Here is a 23383-nt window from a genome sequence, read left to right as displayed (position 1 = left end):
GCAGTGATGACGGAGTGAAATTATCGGTAGACAGATAATCTAGAGACCCAGATAACGTTCTGAGGATCCGGGTTTGAATCCCATCACGGCAGATTTTGGAACGTGAATTCAATAAATATCCGGAAAAAATAATCTAGTGACGACAAGGAATTCATTGTCAATTGTTGGAAAAACCAATGTGGTTCACTCACGACCTTTAGGGAAGGAAAATGCCATCCTTACCTGATCTGGTCTGCATGGGACTCCAGATCTATAGCAACGTGGTTGACTCTTAACTGCCCTCTGGGTAAACGCAGCAATAAATGCTGGCCAAGCCAGTGACAGCCTCATCCTGTGAATGAATAAAGAAAACAGGTCAGGTTTTGTTCCTTCTCTAGTAGGTACATCCTACAAACTGAATCTGAAATGTTCTCGTACACACTGAACAAATACCTTTCCATCCAAGCCCTTAACACGACAGCACTCTGAGGCCATGTTGGTAAAGTTAAAACCCCTTATCATTGCATCCATATTATTCTTGCAGATAACTGAGGTCTCCTGTTAAAATTGTATCTCAATTCCCTGCTGACTATTGGGAGTGAGTCTATTATACAATCCCAGTAAGATTGTCATCCTTTTCTTATTTCTCAGTACCACACAAATAACTTGTAGGTACTTAGGTACTGCAGGTACTCTCAGGAATATCCTCCCGAAGCCCAGCCATAATGTTATCTCTAATCAAAAACACCTCTCTCCCTGCTCTGTTGGCCCCTTTCTATCCTTGCTATAGCATCTATATCCTGGAACATAAAGCTGCTGGTCCTATCCATCCCTGAGTGATACCTCTGTAATTGATGTAATATCCCAGTGCCATGTTCAAAACCATACCCTGAGCCCACCTGCCTGACCTGTCAGGTCTCTTGCACTGAAATAAATGCAGTGCAACTGGTCCGTCACACCTCATTCTGTGACTTGCTCTTGCCTGCCTTGACAGTCTGACTGGTGAACAGTACCAGTCTCAGACTCACCTCTTTTCTCACTATCTCTTTGGGATTACCCCGACTCCCTCACAGGTTTAATGCCTCCCGAGTGGCCCTAGCAAATCTCCCTGCTCATCAGGACCTCATGCTTTCCCCTTCCTTTGCCATTGGTACCAATGTACAATGTCCTCCCACTGGTTATTTTCCCTTTTGAGAATATTCTGCTCCCTCTGTGAGACATCCTTGACACTGGCACCAAGGCAGCAACACCCCATTCTGATGTCTCACTGTCAGCTGCAGAAATGGCAGACTGTGTCCCTGACTAGAGAGTCCCCGATCACCATTGATCCTGTGGAACTGGATATACCTCACATTATGTTAGAAGCCAGTCTCAGTACCAGTAACTTGACTGTCAGTGCTACATTCCCCTGAAAGTTTATTACCACCTACATTTTCCAAAACAGTATACTTGTCTGAGATGGGGATAGCCACAGGAGACTCCTGCAGAACCGACCTACCCCTCCTAGCTTTCCTGGAGGTAACCCATCTACCTGACTGTACCTGCAGTGTCCTGCAATCCTGAGACTGCCACCTATCACACCCCCCCCGCCCCCCCACGCAACCCCCGGCTCCTGTCAATTCCTCACTGCCTTTAATCACTCCTCCACCAATCCATGCGTTCCAATAGGATTTGCAATCACACTTCCTGCAGACAATCATCAGGATCATTGAAACTCTGAGGTAAAAACAACTGCAGATGCTGAAAACTAAATACTGGATTAGTGGTGCTGGAAGAGCACAGCAGTTCAGGCAGCATCCAAGGAGCAGCGAAATCGACGTCTCGGGGAAAAGCCCTTCATCAGGATGAAGGGCTTTTGCCCGAAACGTTGATTTCGCTGCTCCTTGGATGCTGCCTGAACTGCTTATCTCTTTCAGCACCACTAATCCATCATTGAAACTCTCCCTAATCTCCCACATCCGACAGGAACAGCACGCCACTCTACAACAGGCCATCTCTCCGCCTTAACAATCTACAGACCAAGACAAATGCACAGTCTTACTGCTCGAAAAATACTGCCCGAGAATAATTAATGCTTATGTTTTATATCTTAAACATTTCATCAAGAGACCCGAAGACATTAAAAAGAAATCCTCACCTTACTCATTATTGTCGATTTAATAAAATTAAACCGACTAAGATTGATATTTGAAGAGACTGAAACTCACTGAGCTGATCCCCGGCTCTGAGCACTTCCAAGGGTGAGGTCTCTCTGAGGACAGCTGTGAAATGTCTCTGTTTCTCTTCTCTGCCCACTCCATTTCCAGAGAGATTTTTAACTTCACAGCCAGTCAGCTCAGAGAGGTCACTGCTTGGTTTTATTCACTGGGGTTGCCTTTGCTGCCCAGACCAGTATTTATTGGCCACCTTTACTTGTCTTGGAGGAAGTGGTGGTTAACCGCCTCCCTGAAATGCTGCAGTCCATGTACACCACAGTGATGTTTGGACAACAATCCCCCTCTGACCCCACAACCCTCCCTGTCTCTGTAATCCCCCTCCGGCTTCAGAAATTACATGTGCGTGGCATAAGATTTTTATTTAGATTCATTTTTGTTTAATAAACTGGCCCAAAAAAGTGAAATATTTCGCCCCCCAACAAATTTCTGTTGATTGACCTTTTGGAGAGGCTGACACATAGACGTTGTAGTATTTTATCTCACAATGTACACGTAGAATGATGAAACATTCTTTTCAACATTGCCAAAAAGGGAGGCAATGGCTTAATGGTATTCCTGCCAGATGAGTGATATGTGCAATGTTCCGAGGATTAGGGATAGAATCCCAACATGGCTGATGGCAGCATCGGAATTCAATACAATCTAGAATGAAAAGGCGAATGATGACCATGAAACTATTGTTGATTGTTAGTAATCCATCTGGTTCACTAATGTCCTGTAGAGAAGGAAACGGTCATCCTCACCTGATCTGGCCAACATGTGACTCCAGACCCACAGCAATGTGGTTAACTCTCAACTGCCCTCAGGAAAAGTACTTTAAAAACTGTTAACAAATACTCCACAGGTATCACTTAAAACTGGCTATTCCCATTGGGACTGTGAATTTCTGAATGGCCTCAACTAAAACAGAGTTTCAGCTTCACCTTCTCCCTATCTCACCTCACTCTGTTTACAGCCAATTCCAAAACACTCTCATTGAGCCAAGCAGCCCTCACAGTGCAGCCCTGTCATTTTCATTGTCTGCTCTCACCTACACTGCCCTCAGCCTCCTGTACTGTTCCAATGTATCTCAATGGGAGCTCAGGGACAGCACCTCATCTTTCAATTCAGCCCTTTGTAACCCCAGAGTCAACATGGACCTCAGTAGTTTCTGAACGAACAGACAGTTGTCAGAAGCTGGAACATTCCACCTGAAAAGGTACTGGAATTTGAGTCCAAAAGGATTTTTTTTCTTCTTTTTTTTCTTTTTTTTTGCGAGACACAGTGAAAGACACAAAGTGCACGAATCTTTATTCAATTGCCACCACCAGGAAGATATGAAAAACACCCGAGTGGCTAGTGACAAGCACTGCCCTTCAAATCACAGGGCAATGCTCTGTGATCAAAACAGTGACGGGGAGGGTAGGGACTAAATCAAATAGAGTTGGAGGGAGAAATGATGCACTCCACTCCCTGCGGCGTCCACCTCTCCCTGAACGACTCCAGGGTGTTGGTGGACACCGCGTGCTCCCTCTCCAAGGACACCCGGGCTCTAACGTAACCCCGGAAGAGGGGCAGGCAGTCGGCCCTAACGACCCCCTCCACGGCCCGCTGCCTGGACCTGTTGATGGCCAGTTTGGCCAGGCCCAGGAGCAGACCCACGAGGAGGTCTTCGGACCTGCCCTTCCTCCTCTGTATCGGGTGCCCGAAGATCAGGAGCGTGGGACTGAAGGGCAGCCAAAAGCAGAGGAGAAGGTTTTTAAGAAAGTCAAAAAGGGAGTGCAAACGCCCACACTCAATATATACATGGTCCACGGACTCCACAGCGCCACAGAACAAGCAGTTGGGCTGGGAGACCGTGAACCACCGCAATCTGCGGTTGCAGGGGACTGCTGCGTGCAGCACCCTCCACCCCAGATCCCCGAGAGAAAGGGGCAGGACTCCCGCGTAGAGAGCCCTCCACTGGGGATCCCCACCGCCCGGTGGCAAATGGGCACGCCAAGGCGTGTCCGGACGGTGGATGAGGGAGAAGAGGTGGACGGTGTGCAGCAGCAGTCGATACAGGGCCTTCCTTTTTATATCCCTTAAGGGGACAAAATTAAAATTCCGGAGGCGGCTCAGGTTGTGGGGCACAGGCTCCCGCGGGAAGTACGGAACCTTGGGGCCAATGTGAAATTCCGTCCGGGCTGGGGTGACAAAAGGATTTTTAATGGAAAGTTTACAGCTTAACATGATGAAGTGGGTGATTGGGTCTAAATCTGAGAGTTCTTACAAAGTGACGAGGTGTAATCTGGATAAATCTGTGCTCCATTTCAGGCTAATACCTCCTTCCTCTGCTGCAGAGCCCAGAACAGAGCACATACCCAAAGGGTGACCCAACCATGAATTTGTACATCTTTCTGCTTAACAAAAATATTGGAGATATTTTCCCACAAACAGATCAGATAAACCTTTCTCCTTCCACAGTTAAATGCCAATGATATTCAGATCCTGATGACTCCATTGACTGTAGAAAACTTGCTTTTGAGATTCCAGCCTCAATTATTCTGATATAATATCCTATGAAATGAATTCACAAAACAAAACTCACAGTCAGTGCAGGAAGAATATAAAGACATACTTTTCTCTTGGTATGTGCTTGATGTGTAAATGCCTCTCTTCAAATCGCACCCCCCATCCTCGGAAGGGAACATGCACATGCGCCTCACTGTACCTTGCCCCCAATAAAGATGGCGACCATATCCCAGGGCCTATCACTGCCTAAGGGCCGCAGCCATTTTCCCATCTGCTGCAAACGCGGGACTAAGAGTTTCTAATTCAGACTTATGAACCGCACAGAGTGTAATTAAATCTTCCCAGTCTAAAGTGACTCATTATCTCACTGTCCCCGTGGCCACTCTCCCCTTCCCTGTTTGCATCTCCCACATTCACCAACGGCCGAGTCACGTGGCACTGCATCAGCAGAGTTACTGGTGACGTATCATCCCACTGGCCAATCCCCTCATTCACTCCCATTGTTTGGATGACCAGCTGGTTCCACTTGGTCCACCAGTCCCATCATTTTTTCCTATTGGTCCGAAGCTTCCACCAATCAGCTGGAGCCCATTGTGAGGTCAGTGGTGGGATCCTCCCCCTGTCTGAATCAAACCTGGAAGGTGTATGGATGGTGTCAATCAGGAACAACAAGCAGAAGGTGCTGGGAAAGCTCAGCAGGTCTGGCAGCATCTGGGAACAGAAATCTGTCCAGTGGCCCTTCCTCCGATCCGATGGGAGCTGGGAAAATTAGAATCCTGACAGTGTGGAAACAGGCCATTCGGCCCAAAATTTCCACAGCGTCCCTCCGAAGAGTATCCCACCCAGACCCATTCCCCTACCCTATTACTCTACATTTCTCCTGACTAATGCACCTAACCTACACATCCCTGAACATTATGGGAAATTTAGCTTGGCCAATTCAACTAACCTGCAGATCTCTGTACTGCACGAGATAGGGGTTAAAGAGTAAATAATAGGCAGGGACAGAACCCAAAGAGAGACCAGAACATTTGGAAAGACAAAGGAGTGGATTACGATCTGGGGGGGGGGGGGGGGGGGTGCATAGCTGTTAATGAAGGGGACAGGAACTTGTGTCTGGCAGCATCTCAGTGGAGGCGGCGGAAATGGCGACTTATGATCTACGTTCTGCTGCAAAAACAGACCCCGAGCTTCCAGCTGCCTGCCACTTTAACACACGAGCCTGTTCCCTGGCCAACATCTCTGTCTCATGATTACTGCTGTGTTCCAGTGAAGCCAGAACATACCAAATGGCCCCATATTTCAAGGACTGCAATTTCCCCTCCCATGTGGTCAATACAATCCAATGTATCTCCTCCACTTCCTGCACCTCTGCCTTTGAAACCCACACCTTCAACTGCAACAAGGATAGAACTCCCCAAGTCCTTACCTTCCACCCAGATACAAAATATCATCCTCTGCCATTTTCACTACCTACAATCAGACTGCACCGCCAGATTCTTAAGGGGTTTCACACAATAAATACTGATGTGTCTGAGAGTAAATACTGAGAGAGGAGTCTGAAACCAGATTCTAAGCCAGTCACAGTATCAAGGGTTCTGTTTTGGATTCGTCAAGTTTAAGGCAACACAGACACGGGTAAGAGGTTTCAGTAGCAATGGAGCTGGGGTGAAGAGGAGATAAGCAACGGTTTAGAGATTGGAATTCCTGGTGTTTGGGATTGTGTAGATGTCGAATCAGAAGGTCAGCTTCGCGTCAGATATAACAGCAGTATTGTTAAGAGACTAGTTCTGCTGCATAGTTCCCAGTGAGAGGGAGAGGCTCAGTAGTTAGGGAAAGGAATTTGTAAAATAACAGGTTTAACCACTACAATGTTTCATTGGGGGAAACTGCACCTAATCGAGTAGAGGGAATGTGATAAGCAGTTTGAAAACTGAGTAACAGTGGAGTAATGGAGAGGGATGATGGGGAGTGAGAGCTGGGCATCGTCAGTGTACATGTGAAACCCAACATGGTACTTTTGCACAATGTCACCTCCTGGCATTATGGAGGTGAGATACAGGAGGGACCAAGGATAGATCCATGAGGGACACCAAATGCAAGGAATTCAGAAAGGAAAGGGAGAGTGGAGATGGAGCAGGATTTTCCAACAACCGTGAGGTCAAATGTCAGTTTTTCACAGAATGGGAGAGAAGGACATAACCAGAAAAGACAGAACAAGGAACAATGTCTGTGAATCGGTGAGGGGGACTGATGAGGAGGAGGAGAAAAGAGAGTTGGAAAGGCTATGGTTTAGTGAGATTAGGGTAAAGGGTCAAGGTGAGCTCTGATAAGGCTTGACATGAGACTGGAGGAAGATGTAGGTTTGGACAAAAACCGGGAACACCACGTGAGGCAATTTGACTCAGTGGGCTAGTGGGAGGAGGGGTGGGAAGAACAGATCGGATTATCACAGTCTTAGTGACAGAGAAACTCCATGTGCTCCAAACTCTTGCTGTTGGAGAGAAGGATGGAGGAGACAGGATGATGAACAGTGTTTCACAAAGAAACAAAACCTGGGTAAGTGATATTTAAAGTGAGTGAACAAACCTAATGTATTTAAATTTTATCCAAAATATTGAAACAAATGACTGAAGTCCTGGTTCGAATCCCATCTTGGCAGATGGTGGAGTCTGAATACAAGAAAAAAATAACTGGAATTAGGAATCTCCTGATCTCCATGCAATCATTGTCAATGGCGGAAAAAAAACCCTGCCAACCTGACAGTGACCCAGGAAGCGACTCACTGTATTAAACACTGCAAAGTCTCAACACAGGAATGAAACTGGATGGACCACTTGGTATCTAAAAAGGCACCATTTAATACAACCACAGAATCAGCCCTCTCGATGGTGCAACGTCCTCCTCACTAACATCTGGAGTTTGGGGCCAAAATGTGCAGAGCTGTCTCACAGACCAATCAAGGAACAGCCTGACATACTCATACACATGAAATCAACCCTTACAGACAATGACCAGACACCACCATCACCATCCCTAGATAGAGAGTGTGGTGCAGGAATAGCACAACCGGTCAGGCAGCTTCCGAGGAGAAGGAGAATCGATGTTTCGAGCCTAAGCTCTTCATCAGCCTGACCTGCTGTGCTTTTCCAGCACCACACTCTCGACTCTGATCTGCAGTCTTCACTTTCTCCTGAAATCTCTGGATATGTCCTGCCCCACCAGCAGGACAGACCAAGAAGAGGTGGTGGCGCAGACATGGAGGATTTGCCCTTGGAGTACTCAGCATTGTCCCCGGACACCAGGAAATCTCATGGCTCCTGCTGAGTACCACGTACTGTCCTCGCTTGGCTGATAGATCAGTTCTCCTTCATGTTGAACAACATTTGACAGAAGCACTGAGGAAGTAAAATGCTGTCAAACGTACTCTGGGTACAGAATTTCAATGTCCACAATCGAGACTAACTCTGCAACAGAATTACTGATTGAGCTGGCCAGGACATAGCTGTTCATCTGAGTCTGCAGTGGGTAGTGAGGGAACCAAGAGGGAAAAACATACTTGATCTCATTGTTATGAATTGACCAGCTTCAGATACATCTGTCCATGACAGTATCGGTAGGAGCGACCATCACACATTCCTTTTGGAGTCACAAGTCTTGGCTTAATGTTGAGAAAAACCTCCATCGTGTTGAGTGGCACTATCAACGTTCTAAATGGGACAGACTTTGAAGAGATGTAGGATCTCAAACTGGGTATCTCTGAGGCACTGTGGGTCATCAACAGCAGCAGAACTGTACTCCAGCACAATCTGAAATCTCATGGGTTTGTAAATCCCACTCTCAACCATCACAATGGACAGTAAATGAGGGCATGCCATGAGCAGCACCAGGCATACCTACAAATGAAGTGCCAACCTGGTGAATCTACCAAACAGGATTATCTGCATTTCAAACAGCATCAGCAGCAAGCAACAGAGCTAAGTGATCCTACATCCAGTGGAACAGATCGGAGCTCTGCAGTTCTGCTACACCCAGTTGTGAACGGTGATGGACAATTAAACAACTCACTGGAGGAAGCATCACAGAAATTCCCACCCTTACTGATGGAGGGGCCTCACACATCCATGCACCAGATAAGACAACAGCATTTGCAGCAATCTGCAGCCAGAAGTGCGAAGTGGGATGATCCATCTTAGCCTTCTCCAGTGGTTTCTAACATCACAGATGTGAGTTTGAACCCAGTTCGATTGAGTTTGAATAAAATCAAGAAATGGTTAAGTAGTGCAAAGTCTACGGGCCCTGCCAATATTCTGGCAATAACGCTGATAGCTTGGGCTCCAGAACTTGCCACCCACCAAGTCACATACTACTCCAGCACTGGCATCTATCAACAATGTGGAGCATTGCCCAGGGGTGTTCAACACAAAAACACAGGGCAACCCAACCCAGCCAATTTCCATCTATCAGTCCACACTCGATCAGCAGTAAAGTGATGGAAGATATCATTAACAGGGCTACCAAGCAGCAGCTGCTCAGCAACAGCCAGCTCAGCGACACTCATTTTAGGCTCCACCAGGGCCACTCAGCTCCCGATTGTGTTACCGTGCTGATTCACAATCTGACAACTAACTGAATCCCAGAGGTGAGGTGAGAGTGACAGCCCAGTCCCACGAGAAGATCACTAATTCTAGATATTTCCACCCTTGTCTCAGCTTATACACTCCCATCCACCTTGTGTTATCTCCAGACTTCAGTATCCAAACATACTCCTGGCCAGCTTCCCACATTCAACCTCCCATAATCTCAAGAAAAACTAATTCTCTGCTGCCCAAGTACTCCCTCAAACCAAACCTTGTTGATCCATCAAAAGGCTCTGATTCATAATCAACAACATAGAGCCACAGAGATGTACAGCATGGAAACAGACCCTTCAATCCAACCCGTCCATGCCGACCAGATATCCCAACCCAATCTAGTCTCACCTGCCAGCATCCGGCCCACATCCCTCAATTTAAAATTGTCACTCTTGATTTAATTCCTGGTTGTGATCATCCCGAGCTCGCTGCATCACACAACCTTTGAAACCTTGACAACCCATTCTGTTCGAGACTCCCAATGACCTGTTCATTCATTACTTCACCTGTGTGGCTGCTTTTACAGTTGCCAAAGCAACAAGGTCTGAAATTCGCAGTCAAAACCTCACAGGTGTGCTTTCCTCCTTTAAGACATTTCTCAAAACCTGCTTATTTGGCAATGCTTTTGGTCACCTGACCTAATATCACCATCTCTGGCCTTATGTTTAAAATTCTCAATAATGTTTTTGTGGAATTATATTCATGATAACAAAAATACAAACGGTTGTTGATTTGGACATTATCTTCAGATCTTTACTGTTAATGAATGAATACTCTGTAATGTCTCTTACCCAACCACATTGTGGGAGCACCTTCACCACACAAACTGCAGCTGGAGAAGAAAGTCAAACATCACCCTCTCCATAGGCAACAGGGCTTTGACATTAATCACTGGTATCTGTGGAAGGAGAAACACAGTTGATGTTTCAAGGAGTGCAAAATGGATTACAGGGAATGAAAATGGCGTAGAATGAGATAGTCAGAAATGGAAGGAAGATACACTTGCTTATTGGAAAAAGGAATTCTTGACTGTTAAAGATTTTCCAGAAAATATTGATAAGCAGCGCATGGTCACGTGCTGGGCAGCAATGAAAAATTAACTTACAAAAATGTCTGTAAAAACAATCGTAAAATACCAAACAGACCAAAAATCCACCCATTGTTCGAGATTGAGGAAGCTAGATATTGACATGAGGGAGCCCAGAGATGAAGCAGAGCAGTATAAGCTGTTATGATCCCACAGTCATGGAGATGTATAGCACCGACATAGACCCTTCGATGGGTGGCACAGTGGTTAGCACTGCTGCCTCACAGCACCAGAGACCCGGGTTCAATTCCCGGCTCAGGCGACTGACTGTGTGGAGTTTGCACATTCTCCCCGTGTCTGCGTGGGTTTCCTCCGGGTGCTCCGGTTTCCTCCCACAGTCCAAAAATGTGCAGGTCAGGTGAATTGGCCACGCTAAGTTGCCCGTAGTGTTAGATGCAGGGGTAAATGTCGGGGAATGGGTATGGGTGGGTCCGCTTCGGCGGGTCGGTGTGGACTTGTTGGGCTGAAGGGCCTGTTTCCACACTGTAAGTAATCTAATCACTTCTAACTCATCCTTGCCAAACAGGTAGCCAAACCTCATCTATTCCCATTTGCCAGCATTTGGCCCATAGCCCTGTAAATGCTTCCTAATCATACGTGTCTATTTAGATGACTTTAACATGCTTTAATTGTACTAGCCTCCACTACCTCCTCTGGCAACTCATTCCACCCACTGCATGAAAGAGTTGTCCTTTAGGCTCCTTTGAAATTTTACCTGTTCACCCTAAAGCAATGCCCTCTACTTCTGGACACCACCACTCCAGGGAAAACACCTTGTTCATTTACTCTATTTTTGCCCCTCATGATTGTATAAACCTCCATAGCATCAACGCTCAGCCTATGAAACTCCAGGGAAAACAGCCCCAGCTTTTATGCCTCATCCTGTAGCTCAAATCCTCCAACCCTAACAACATCCTTGTAAGTCTTTTTTGAAACCTTTCAAGTTTCACAGCACCCTTCTGATAGGAGGCAGGTCAGAATTGCGCACAATATTCCAAAAGTGGCCTAACGAATGTCCTGGACAGCAACATGACCTCCCACATCCGATACTCAAAGCTCTAACCAATAAAGGAAAATATACTGCACACCGTCTTCATCATCCTATCTACCTGGAACTTGACTTGCAAGAACTATGAACCTGCAGTCGAAGGTCTCTTTGTTCTGCAAACGTCTCCAGGGTCTTGCCATTCAGTGTCTAAGTCCTGCCCTGATTTGCTTTTCCAAACTGCAGCACCTAACATTTATCTAAATTAAACCCCAACTGATCAATATCTCATTGTAATCTGAGGAAACCTTCTTCATTATCCACAATATCTCTAATTTTGTATCACCTGCAAACTCATTTACGATACCAAATCATTGAAATGAATGAAACAAATCCAGAAATAAACATCCATTTCTCGGAGTTTGAATGTTGCCTGTGTAAATCCTGCCCAAAGACTCTGTACCAGAGAAAGGCTGCACATGCGCCTGGCTGCACCTTGCCCCCTATAAAGCTGATGGCTCCACACGTGTCCAGTGAATTCTTGCCCCGAATAAAGATGGCGGTGCACACCCATACTCAGGCAATTCCCCGTTTACTGAAAACACGAGACTGGGACGTTCAAATTTGTGTTTTCCGATGTGCACATTTCGTTAGTAAAACCTCTCTTCTCATATAGAATCTCTCTCACCTCCTGCGGTTCCACAGACAGCCTTGAGTTTTGCCTGGTTACTAGTTTGTCCTTAGTGTTTTTGTACAATCACTTTGGATTCTCGTTAAACCTATTTCCTAAAGCTATCTCATGTCCCCTTTATGCCCTCATGGTTTACCTCGAGTATACTCCTACTGTCCCTATACTCCTCTAGGGATTCTCACAAACACAGCTCTCTGTACCTGCCACATGCCTCCTTCATTTTCTTGACCAGGCCCTCAATTTCTTTCGATAGGCAGCATTCCCTACACCTACCAGCCTTGGCCTTAAGAGGAACATACTGTCTGTGTACTCTTGTTGTCGCAGACCTATGGAGGCAATGGCAGATGAGGACAGAGAAGCAATCATTCGCAGTAAAGAGGTAATGTTGGGAAAGTTAACAGCCAAAAGGTAGATGGGTCTCCTGACCCTGATGGATTGCATCCCAGGGACTAAAGGATGCAGGGGTGGTGGTTGGGCGGTGGGGGGGGGGGGGGGGGGGGTGTGTGGGTTGAATAACAAATAGACTTGTGATAATTCACTAAAATTTGTTGGATTCTGGGATGGTTTTGACAGACTGGAAGCTGCAAATGCGGTGTGATTATTTATCAAAAAGGACCCGTTAACTTCTGTAGTGGAGAAAATGCTTGAATCTCTCAAGGAAGTAATGGTGAGATATCTGGGTAGAAATTGTCTCATTTAGCAGACACAGCATGGATCTCAAAGTTTGGGAGAAGATTTGTAGCTCGGGTGCTCGTTGTTGTGGTTCTGTTCGCCGAGCTGGGAATTTGTCTTGCAAATGTTTCGTCCCCTGTCTAGGAGACGCTTCACAGGAGGCTCCCAAGCACTGAGGATGTCACCTAGACAGGGGACGAAACGTTTGCAAGACAAATTCCCAGCTCGGCGAACAGAACCACAACAGCATGGATTCATGACAGACAGGTCACGTTTAAGGATTTACTGGAATTATTTGAGGATACGACGAGCGCGTTGGACAAGGTGGACTCGGTGGATGTGGTGTACCTGGATTTCCAGAAAGTATTCGATAAGTTGCCACACGAAAGGCTGCTGTATAAGGTAAAGATGCACAGCATTATGGGTAATGTATTATCATTGAAACTGGATCGGTTAACCAACAAAAATAAAGAATGGGGATAAACGGGTGTTTGGATAAGTGTTGGCAAGACAACAGTTCGCAATTTACACACATGTTTTGGAGTTGAGGACCAAGTGTACGGTGTCAAGAGTTCACATTTGATACAAAGATGAGGTAGAGCAATGTGTGCAGAGGCCACTAAGTCTGCACAGGGATACAGATCGGTTACATGAGTGGGTAAGGATCTGGCAGATGGAGTTCAATGTTGGGATATGTGAGGTCATCCATTTTGGTCGGACTAACAGCAAACTGATGATGAAATGGTGAAAACGTGCACCATGCTGCTGTGCAGAGGGAGCTGGGTGTCCTTGTGCACGAATCACAGGAAGTTGGTATGCAGGTGCAGCAGGTAATTATGGCAGTGAAGGGAATATTGTCCTTCATTGCTAGAGGGATGGTGATGCTGCAGCTGTACAGGGTGCTGTGGAGGCCAAAGCTGGAGTACTGTGTACAGGTTTGGTCCCCTTACATGAGCAAAGATGTACTGGTACTAGAGGGAGTACAGAAGAGGTTCACTAGTTTGAGTTGGGAGTTGAGAGGATTGGTATATGTGGAGAGATTGAGAAAACTGGTTCTATAGTCATTGTAATTTAGAAGAATGGGAGGTTGGAGAGGAAAAAATAAAATTATGAAGGGAGTAGGTAAGATAGAAGCAGGGAGGCTATTTCCACTGGGGGACGGGTCAAACTAGAGCATAACCTCAAAATAACGGGGAGCAGATTTAGGACTGAGTTCAGGAGGAGCTTCTTCAGCTAAAGGGTTGTGAATCTGTGGAATTCCCTGCCGAGTGCAGCATTTGACATTATCAACTTGAATGCCTTTAAGGCAAAATGTAGATTTGTGAACAGGAAAAGAATTAAGGGTTATGGTGAGAGAGCAGGAATGTGGAGCTGAGGCCATGAAAAGATCAGCCCTGATCTTATTGAATGGTAGAGCAGGCCTGAGGGGCCAGATGAAAGTTCTTGCCTTGTGCCATCAAAATTGGCCTTCGTCCAATTCAGAATCTTAACTTTTAGAACTGGTACATAATTTTCTGTAACTATTTAAAAACTAGTAGAATTATCAGAGACTCCCAACAGTGTGGAAGCAGGTCATTCAGCCCATCACATTGATACTGACCTGGAGAGCCTCCTAACCTCCCCCTGTAACATTGCATTTCCCAGGGCCAGCCAACCTACACATCCCTGAACACTGTGGGCAATTCAGCCTGGACAATCCAACCTACCCTACACATCTTTGGATTGTGGGAGGAAACCAGAGCACCCGGACGAAATCCATGCAGAAAACCCCAATAAGGTGATCATCCCTTTCTTATTTCCCAGTTCCACCTAATAACTTCACTGGGCGTACTCCCAGGAATATCTTGCCTAAGCAAAAACATAATGCTATCCCAAATCAAAAATGCCACTCCCCTCCTCTCTTGTCCCCCTTTCTATTCTTCCTATAGCATCTATACCCTGGAACATTAAGCTGCCAGGCCTATCCATCCCTGAGTGAATCCTCTGTAATTTCTATAATATCCCAGTGCCATGTTCAAAACCATACCCTGAGCTCATCTGCCTTCCCTGGCAGGCCTCTTCTATTGAAGTAATTGCAGTGCAACTGCTCAGTCCGACTTCATTCAGCCCATCATATTAATACTGACCCTTGCCTACCTTGACTATTTGACTTCTGCACTGTACCAGCCTCAGACATACCACTTTTCTCAGTATCTTCTTGGGTTTTCACCCACTCCCTCACTGGTTTAATGCCTCCCGAGTATCACCAGCCAGTCTCCCTGCCTCGATGTTAGACACCTTCCAATTCAGGTACAATCCATCCTTCTTATGCAGGTCAACTCTACTCCAGAGGAGATCACAATGATCCAAAAAACGTGAATCCTTTTCCCCTGCACCAGCTCCTTAGCCACTCATTGAGCACCTCCTCCTCCTCTGTGATATGGACATTTTTCAAGATGTCACCATTTATTTCCCCACATTCTATATCTCCCATGTACTTCTTCACAGTAAACACTAATGCAAAATACTTGTTTCCTACCTCGCTCATCGCCAGCAGCTCCTCACAATGGCTGCCTTGCTGATCTTTGAGGGTCTCTATTTTCTCCCTAGTTAGCCTTTTGTTCCTCATGTATTTACAAAAGCCCTTTGGATTATCCTTAACCCTATTTGCCAAAGCTATCTCACGCCCCTTTTTTGCCTCCTGATTTCCCTCTTACTTATACTCCTACTGCCTTTATACTCAAAAATGTTTTGGATTGGAATAAATGAAAAATATAACATCCTGACAAAACAAACGAGGGTAGGACTTACACTCAATAAAAGTAGGGCCTTGAGTATTGATATGGGAACAAAGAGACCGAGGGCTTCAGATCTTTGAAGTGTGTGTTACATGTAGACAGGGTGGTTAAGAAGGTGCTTAGCACACTTACCTTCATCGTTCAGACCTTTGAGTACAGGAGTTGGGACTATATGTTGAGGATGTACAGCACGCTGGGCAGGCCACATCTGGAATACTCTGTCCAGTTCTGGTTGTGCTGTTATAGGAAGGATGTTATTAAATTGGAGCAGGTTCAGAAGAGATTTACCAGGACGTTTCCATGAATGGAGGGATTGTTTTCTAAGGAGAGGCTGGATAGGCTGGGAATTTTTTTCACTGGCATGCACAAGGTTGAGGGGTGACCTTATTAGAGGTTTACAAAATCAGAAAGAGTGTAGATAAGGTGAATAGCTGGGGGAGAGGGAGATTCAAAACTTGGGTGCATTCATTTTGAGAAGAAATTAGAAAGATTTGAGAAAAGACATTAGGGTTTTTAAAAAAACTATACGTGTGAAATGAACTTCCAGAGGAAGTGGTAGCTGTGAATACAATTACAATATTTAAAAGATATTCAGATAAGTACATAAATAGGAAATATTTGGATGGATGTGGACCAATCAGAGGCAGGTACAATCAGTTCAATTTGGAATTATGGTTGGCATGGACCAGTTGGACCACAGGGCCTGTTTCCTTGCTGTATAACATTAGGACTCTTATCCTCACTAACTCTAAATTCCTCCATCCTCAACTCTCCCGATCACTGTCATCTCATCCAGCCTCACAACTCTTCCTTATTTATATAATTTCTCACCAGCCACAGAACGCTCCCTATCTCATGTCCTCCAGTTTCTCAAATCTCTGCGATATGTGCCTTTCTTTCGTTCCAGCCTTGAGGATGCCCTCATTCACTCCGATTGGTTGGAGGACAAACTGGTGCGACCTGGTCCTCCAGTACTGCCCTCTGCCCCCCATTGGCCTGCGCTGACATCAATCATTCGGGGCCCATTGTGAGGTGAGTGGTGGGATCCTCCCTCTCTCTGCCCTGGGATGAGCTTCAACATTCACAGTCAATGGGGCAGTATCACAGAGCACAGGGGCTGGGGCTATTCAGCCCATTTGGGATGTACCCTCTCCCTCTGGAGATGCTGCAAATCTGTCCCAATTCCCTTCCCATTTGCCCATAGCCCCCGAAATCTTCCCTTAAAAAGTAAAATTCTAAATCTGTTCATGAATAACTGCTGAGTCTGTGTCCAGCTGCCATTCAGACTGTTCCAGATACTCAGAACTTACTGAAAAAAAAATATTCACATATTCACATTATTTGCCAATTACCTGAAAATAGCTACTAAAATTGTGACATTGTTAACAATTCCCCTCTCGCTGCAGATTAGATATCCTAGAAACAAATTTGCACCTGGTCAAAATCACTGCTTAACCTTCTCAGCTCCAAGAACAATTATCTGTGCTTCTACTAGCTCTCCACAGAAGAGGAACACATCTTATTTTCAGTTATTAGTGTCATAGAGATGTACAGCACAGGAACAGACCTTTGGTCCAATTTGTCCATGACAACTCGGAATCCTCAACAAACGGAGTCCCATTTGCCAGTTATTGGTCCGTATCATTGGAAACTCTTCCTATTCACGTACCCAATCGGATGCCTTTAAAATGTTGTAATTGTATCAGCCTCCACTACTTCATCTGGCAGCTCATTCCACACATCCACCACACACAGCTTGAAAACTTTGCCCCTTAGATCCATTTTTAATCTTTGCCCTCTCAACTTTAGCCCATGTGATCTTGTTTTGAACCCACCTAACTGGGGGGAAAAGACCCTGGCTGTTCACCTTATCCATGCCCCTCATGATTTTATAAATCTCCATGAAGTCACCTCTCAGTCTTTGACTCTCCAAGGAAATTAACCCTGGCCTATTCACCCTCTCCCTGTAGCCCAAATCCTCCAACCCTAGCAAAGTCTTTGTAAATCTTGTCTGAACTCTTTCAAGATTCACAACATCCTTTCCAAAACAGGGAATTTCGAACTTAAAACATAATTACTGAAATGGCTTAATCAATGTCCTGTCCAACCACAATTTGACGTCCCAGCTTCTGTACTCAATGCATTGACCAATAAATATAAGCATGTCAAACACCACCATCACTAGTCTGTCTACCTGCGATTCTACTTTCAAGGAACAATGAACCTGCACTCCATGGTCTCTATGTTCAGCAACATTCCCAAGGACTTTACCATTAAGTGTACAAGTCCTGCTCTGATTTGCCTTTCCAAAAGCCAACAGCTTACATTTGTCTAAATTGAGCCCAGTCTGCCATTCCTCGCTCCAATGACCCATTTGGTCAAGATACTGTTGCATTCTGAACTAACCTTCTTCATTGTCCACTACACCTCCAATTTTGGTGTCTTCTGTAAACCCACTGACCATATCTCATATATTCACATCCAAGTCATTTATTTAAGGATCCAATATCCATTCTAGCAGGACAATGCTGCTCACAGGCCTCCAGTCCGCAAAGCAATCTTCCATCACCACCCTCTGCCTCCTACCTTCAAGCCAGTTTTGTATCCAAATGGCTAGTTCACCCAACATTTCATGTTATCGAACCTTGCTAACCAGTCTGCTTTGTGGAACATCGTTCAGTGTCAATATAGACAACGTCCACAGTCTGCCTTCATCAATCACCTTTGTCACATCTTCAAAATAACTCAATCAAGTTAGAGAGAGAGAATTTCCCACACACAAAGCCATGTTAACTTGCCCTAATCAATCCTCGTCTTTCCAAATACATGTAAATCCTGTCCCTCAGAATCCCTTCCAACAACTTACCTACCACTGACGTTAGGTTGACTGTTCTCTTGTTCCCTGGCCTTTCCTTACCACCTTTTTAAAATAATGGCACCCATCTTCCAGTACCTCACCTGTCACAAACAATGATATAAATACCTCAGGGAGGGGCACTGCCAACACCTTCCTAGCTTTCCACAAATTTCTGGGATACACCTGATCAGGTCCCAGGGATTTATCCACCTTGCTACTGTTTAAGACATCCAGTACTTCCTCCTCTGTAATATAGACACTTTTCAAGTTATCACTACTTATTTCTCCAAACTCTGTAGAATTGAAGAGCATAGTATTTCTCCCACATCCTGTTGTTCCATAAATGACCTTGTTGATCTTTAAGGGGTCCTATTCTCTGTCCGGGTTTTATTTTATGCTTAAAGTATTTGTAGAATCTCTTTAGATTCTCCTTAAACTATTTTCTAGAGATATTTCAAGTCCCCTTTTTGCTCTCCTGATTACTTTCGAGTATATTCCTGTAAAAACGTGATCCTGTACTCCCAATTCCTCCGCCTCTGCCATATCTGCTCCCAGAAGAAGCAGTTCCACTCCAGGACATCACAGAAAGGTTTCCTCTTTCAAGGACCGCATTTCTCACCCACTTGATCAACAATGCACTCCAACGCATATTCTCCACTTCCTGTACCTCCGCCTTCCCCCCCACCCCTCCAACCACAATAAGAATATAATCCCCCCACTCCTCACCTGCCACCCACTAATCACCAGTAACCTCTGCTATGTCTGCTACCTACAGTCAGACCCCACCACCAGCGATATATCTCCCTCCCCAGCCCTTTCTATCTTCTGCAGAGACCATGGGATCTTTGGTGCTGATGTGCTGCCGCACGGATACTTCAGTCACTCACCCTACCAAATGCCCAGTGAGATTATCATTAGATGGATAATACAGACACCCAGGTAACGTTCTGGGGCCCAGAGTTTGGATCCCGTCACGGCAGACAGTGGAATGTGAGTTCAATAAAAATTTGGAATTAAGAATCTATTAAAGACCACGAATCCATTGTTGATTATTGCGAAAAAAAGCCTCATCAGATTCGCTAATATCCTTCAGGGAAGGAATCTGCCATCCTTACCTGGTCTGGCCTACATGTGACTCCAGACCCACAGCAATGTAGTTGACTCTTTACTGCCCTTTGGGCCCAGCCAGTGACACCCTCATCCTGTGAATGAATAACAAAGAAGGTCAAGTCTTGTACACAACCATACTATTCTTACAGATAAGTGATCTCTGAGTAAATTTGCTTCTCAACTCCCTGCTGACTATTGGGGAAGTGGGGGCGTGGGGCGGTCAATAGTACCACCCCAATAAGGAGATCATCCCTTTCTTATTTCTCAGTTCTGCCTGGATGTACTCCCAGGAATACCCTCTTGAAGCCCAGCTGTAATGTTATCCCCCTGCTCTGTTGCCCCCTTTCTATCTTTGCTATAGCATCTATATACTGGAACATTAAGCTGCTGGTCCTATCCATCATTAAGTTATGCCTCTGTAATTGCTATAATATTCCAGTGCGATGTTCAAAACCATACCCTGAGCTCCTCTGCCCCCTGCATTGAAACATATGCAGTGTAACTGCTCATTCTGTTCCTTGCCCTTGTCTGCCTTGACTGTTTGACGTCTGAACTGTACCAGCGTCATACGTAGCTCTTCGCTCACTCTCTCTCTGGGTTTACCCACATTCCTTCACTGGTTTAATGCCTCCTGAATAGCACGAGCAACTGTTCCCTTCCAGTGCCAGTACAATCCATCCTTCTGATGGAGGTCAATTCTACCCCACAAGAGATTCCAATGATCCAACAATGTGAACTCTTCTATTCCGATATCATTGATACCAATAAACAACAGCCTCCCCTCAAAATGGTTATTCTCCCCTTTAAGAATATGCTGCTCCCTCTCTAAGACATCCTTATACAAAAATTACACATTCGAATAATAAACCTTACACTCATCAGGTCATCATAAAAGGATTACAGGACACATTGAAAGTTTGGGGAGACCTTTTGAGAGAATGTGATGATTCAAAGGAGAATTTTTAAGCAGCAAATGGGATTGATCTGGAACACAATACTCACACACACAATGGGAATATCCAGATCCTGATATACTGAGTAATTCAATCAGAGTTTAGCAGAATATTTACTGAGATTACCATCTGAATATCCACCTGTAATATCCTGTAATACAAGTTTATAAAATCTGTCACTATCAGTTCAAGTTCGAAACTCACACCATCCCCTCCTCATGGCCCAGGGTAACTGTACATATTACCCTAGAGGACATCAGCAGTCAACTCAGAGGGAAATCTGTGGGTTTCTAGGAGATTCCAACTTGAGATCTCATGTGACTGAACAAAGCAGTTCTTTGACACATTGGAGAAAATGATCCAAGCGTCAGTGAGTTATGGGGAACAAGAATTACTTTCTTTTCTTTCATTCCGTGCTGCCGCTCTGCCTCATCAATAAGACATGGGTGTGAAAGGCTAATGCCTAACGATGGGCAAGTTGTCTCCATCCTGACCAATGGGTAGGAAGATCCTCCCAATCACTCCAAAGCGTATCCCTAAAAAGATAGCAGCTCTGCCTGCTTCCCACTGCCCATCGCTCCCAGTAAATGTTTGGAAGATTGGGAAGGGGGGATATCTCCTAGAAAAGGCATAACTGTAAAGGTCTAAGAGGATTATGAAAAGGGAGAGATGCACAGGAGAAGGAGGCAACAAGTTGCCAGATGGGGTTTAACTTGGGAAAAATGGGAAATTGCTCATTTTGGAGGAGATAATAAAAGAACAAAGTACTATTTAAATGGTGGAAACTGTAGAAAACTGCACAACAAAGGGACCGGGGGTAATTGTTCAGGAAACACAGAAAGCTACCACACAGTTACAACAGGGAATCAGGAAGGGGAATCGAATGTTTTGTTTCAAAGCTTTTCAGTATGAGAGTTTGGAGTATATCCTGAGAGTAACGTGTGGAAGTGCTGGTGAGACCACCATATCTGCAGGAATGAGAGCAGTTTTGGTCCCTTTAGATAAGGAAATGTGTCACTTTATTGGAGGCATTTCAGGGAAGATTCAATGAGATGATCCCTGGTTTGGAGGGATTATCTTTTAAATAAAGGCTGAAAAGGTTGGGACTCTACTCACTGGATTTTGGAGAAAGAGAGGTGATCACATTGAGACAGATGGGATTCTTTAGGGGTTTGACAGGACAAATACTGAGAGGTTGTGTCTGAGGGTAAATACTGAGAGAGGAGTCTGAAACCCGATTATGAGTCACGGAATCAAGGGTTCTGTTTTGGATTCAAGTTTAAGGCGACACAGACGCGGGTAAGGGGTTTCAGTCGCAATGGAGCTGGGTGAGGTGGAGAAAAGCAACGTTTAAGAAATTGGAATTCCTGGTGTTTGTAATTGTGTGGATGTCTGATCAGAAGGTCACCTTGGGGTCAGATATAACAGCAATATTGTGAAGAGTGTCATTCTGCCTCAGAGAGTTCCCAGTGAGAGGGAGGGGCTCAGCAGAAAGGTAAAGGTAAGGCAATGGGTTTAACCATGACAATGTTTCATTGGAGGAAACTGCAGCTAATTGAGTAGTGGGAGTGTGGTAAGCAGTTTGATAACCGAGTAACAGTGGAGTAATGGAGAGGGATGATGGGGAGGGCGAGCTGGCATCGTCAGTGTACATGTCAAACCTAACACAGTGTTTTTGGATGATATCACCTCCTGGCACTATGTACGTGAGATACAGGAGAGACCAAGGATAGATCGTTGAGGGACACCAAATGCAAGGAATTCAGAAAGGAAAAGGAGAGTGGAGATGGAGCAGGATTTTCCAACAACGGTGAGGTCAAATATCAGTTTTTCACAGAATGGGAGAGAAGGACATAACCAAAAAAAGACCAACAGACAGAACAAGGAACAATATCCATGAATTGGCGAAGGGGAGTGATGAGGCGGCAGCGGCGGAAAGAGAGTTGGAAAGTGAGTTTAGCGAGATTAGGGTAAAGGGTCAAGGTGAGCTCTGATAATCCTTGACAAGAGACTGGAGAAAGATGTCGATTAGATTACTTACAGTGTGGAAACAGGCCCTTGGGCCCAACAAGTCCACACCGCCCCGCCGAAGCACAACCCACCCATACCCCTACCCCTACATCTACATTTACCCCTTACCTAACACTATAGGCAATTTAGCGTGGCCAATTCACCTGGCCTGCACATCTTTGGACTGTGGGAGGAAACCGGAGCACCCGGAGGAAACCCACGCAGACACGGGGAGAACGTGCAAACTCCACACAGTCAGTCGCCTGAGGCGGGAATTGAACCCGGGTCTCAAGCGCTGTGAGGCAGCAGTGCTAACCACTGTGTCACCGTGCCACTGTGTAGGTTTAGGACAAAAACCAGGAACACCACGTGAGGCAGTTTGGCTCAGTGGGCTGGTGGGAGGGAGAGAAACAGCAGATCGGATTATCTCAGTCTTAGTGACAGAGAAACTCCATGTGCTCCTCACTCGTTGTTGGAGGGGAGGATGGAGGAGACAGAATGATGGACAGTATTTTACAAAGAAACAAAACCTGGGTTAGTGATATTTAAAATGAATGAACAAACCTGATGTATTTAGCTTTTATCCAGAATATTAAAACAAATGACTGAAGTCCTGGTTCGAATCCCATCTTGGCAGATGGTGGCATCTGAATTCAAGAAAAAAAACAACGTATTAGGAATCTCCTGATCTCCATGAAACCATTGTCAATGGCGAAGAAAATCCTGCCAATCTGATAGCGGCCCAGCCAGCTACTTCACTGTATTAATCACTGCAAAGTCTCAACACAGGAATGAAACTGGATGGACCAGTTGGCAACTAACACGGCACCAGAAATTACAACCACAGAATCAGCCCTCTTGATAGTGCAACGTCCTCCTCACTAACATATGGTTTTTGGTGCCAAAATGTGGAGAGCTG

General features: G+C 45.4%; 1 long non-coding RNA gene across 1 annotated transcript; it reads right to left on the bottom strand.

Moving 5' to 3' along the window:
- Positions 1-15734: 15734 nt before the first annotated feature.
- LOC140492394 (uncharacterized) lies at positions 15735-23115 on the bottom strand. The gene is made up of 3 exons (XR_011963548.1): positions 23029-23115; positions 19507-19593; positions 15735-15771 (listed from the first exon to the last, which is right to left on the bottom strand). It is a non-coding gene; the product is annotated as an uncharacterized lncRNA (long non-coding RNA).
- Between the last annotated feature and the right edge of the window lie 268 nt (positions 23116-23383).

Source organism: Chiloscyllium punctatum, chromosome 21, assembly GCF_047496795.1.
Source record: "Chiloscyllium punctatum isolate Juve2018m chromosome 21, sChiPun1.3, whole genome shotgun sequence".
Taxonomy (NCBI): domain Eukaryota; kingdom Metazoa; phylum Chordata; class Chondrichthyes; order Orectolobiformes; family Hemiscylliidae; genus Chiloscyllium; species Chiloscyllium punctatum.
The sequence above is the reverse complement of the archived record's forward strand: the minus strand, read 5'-3'. Positions and strand labels throughout refer to the sequence as shown.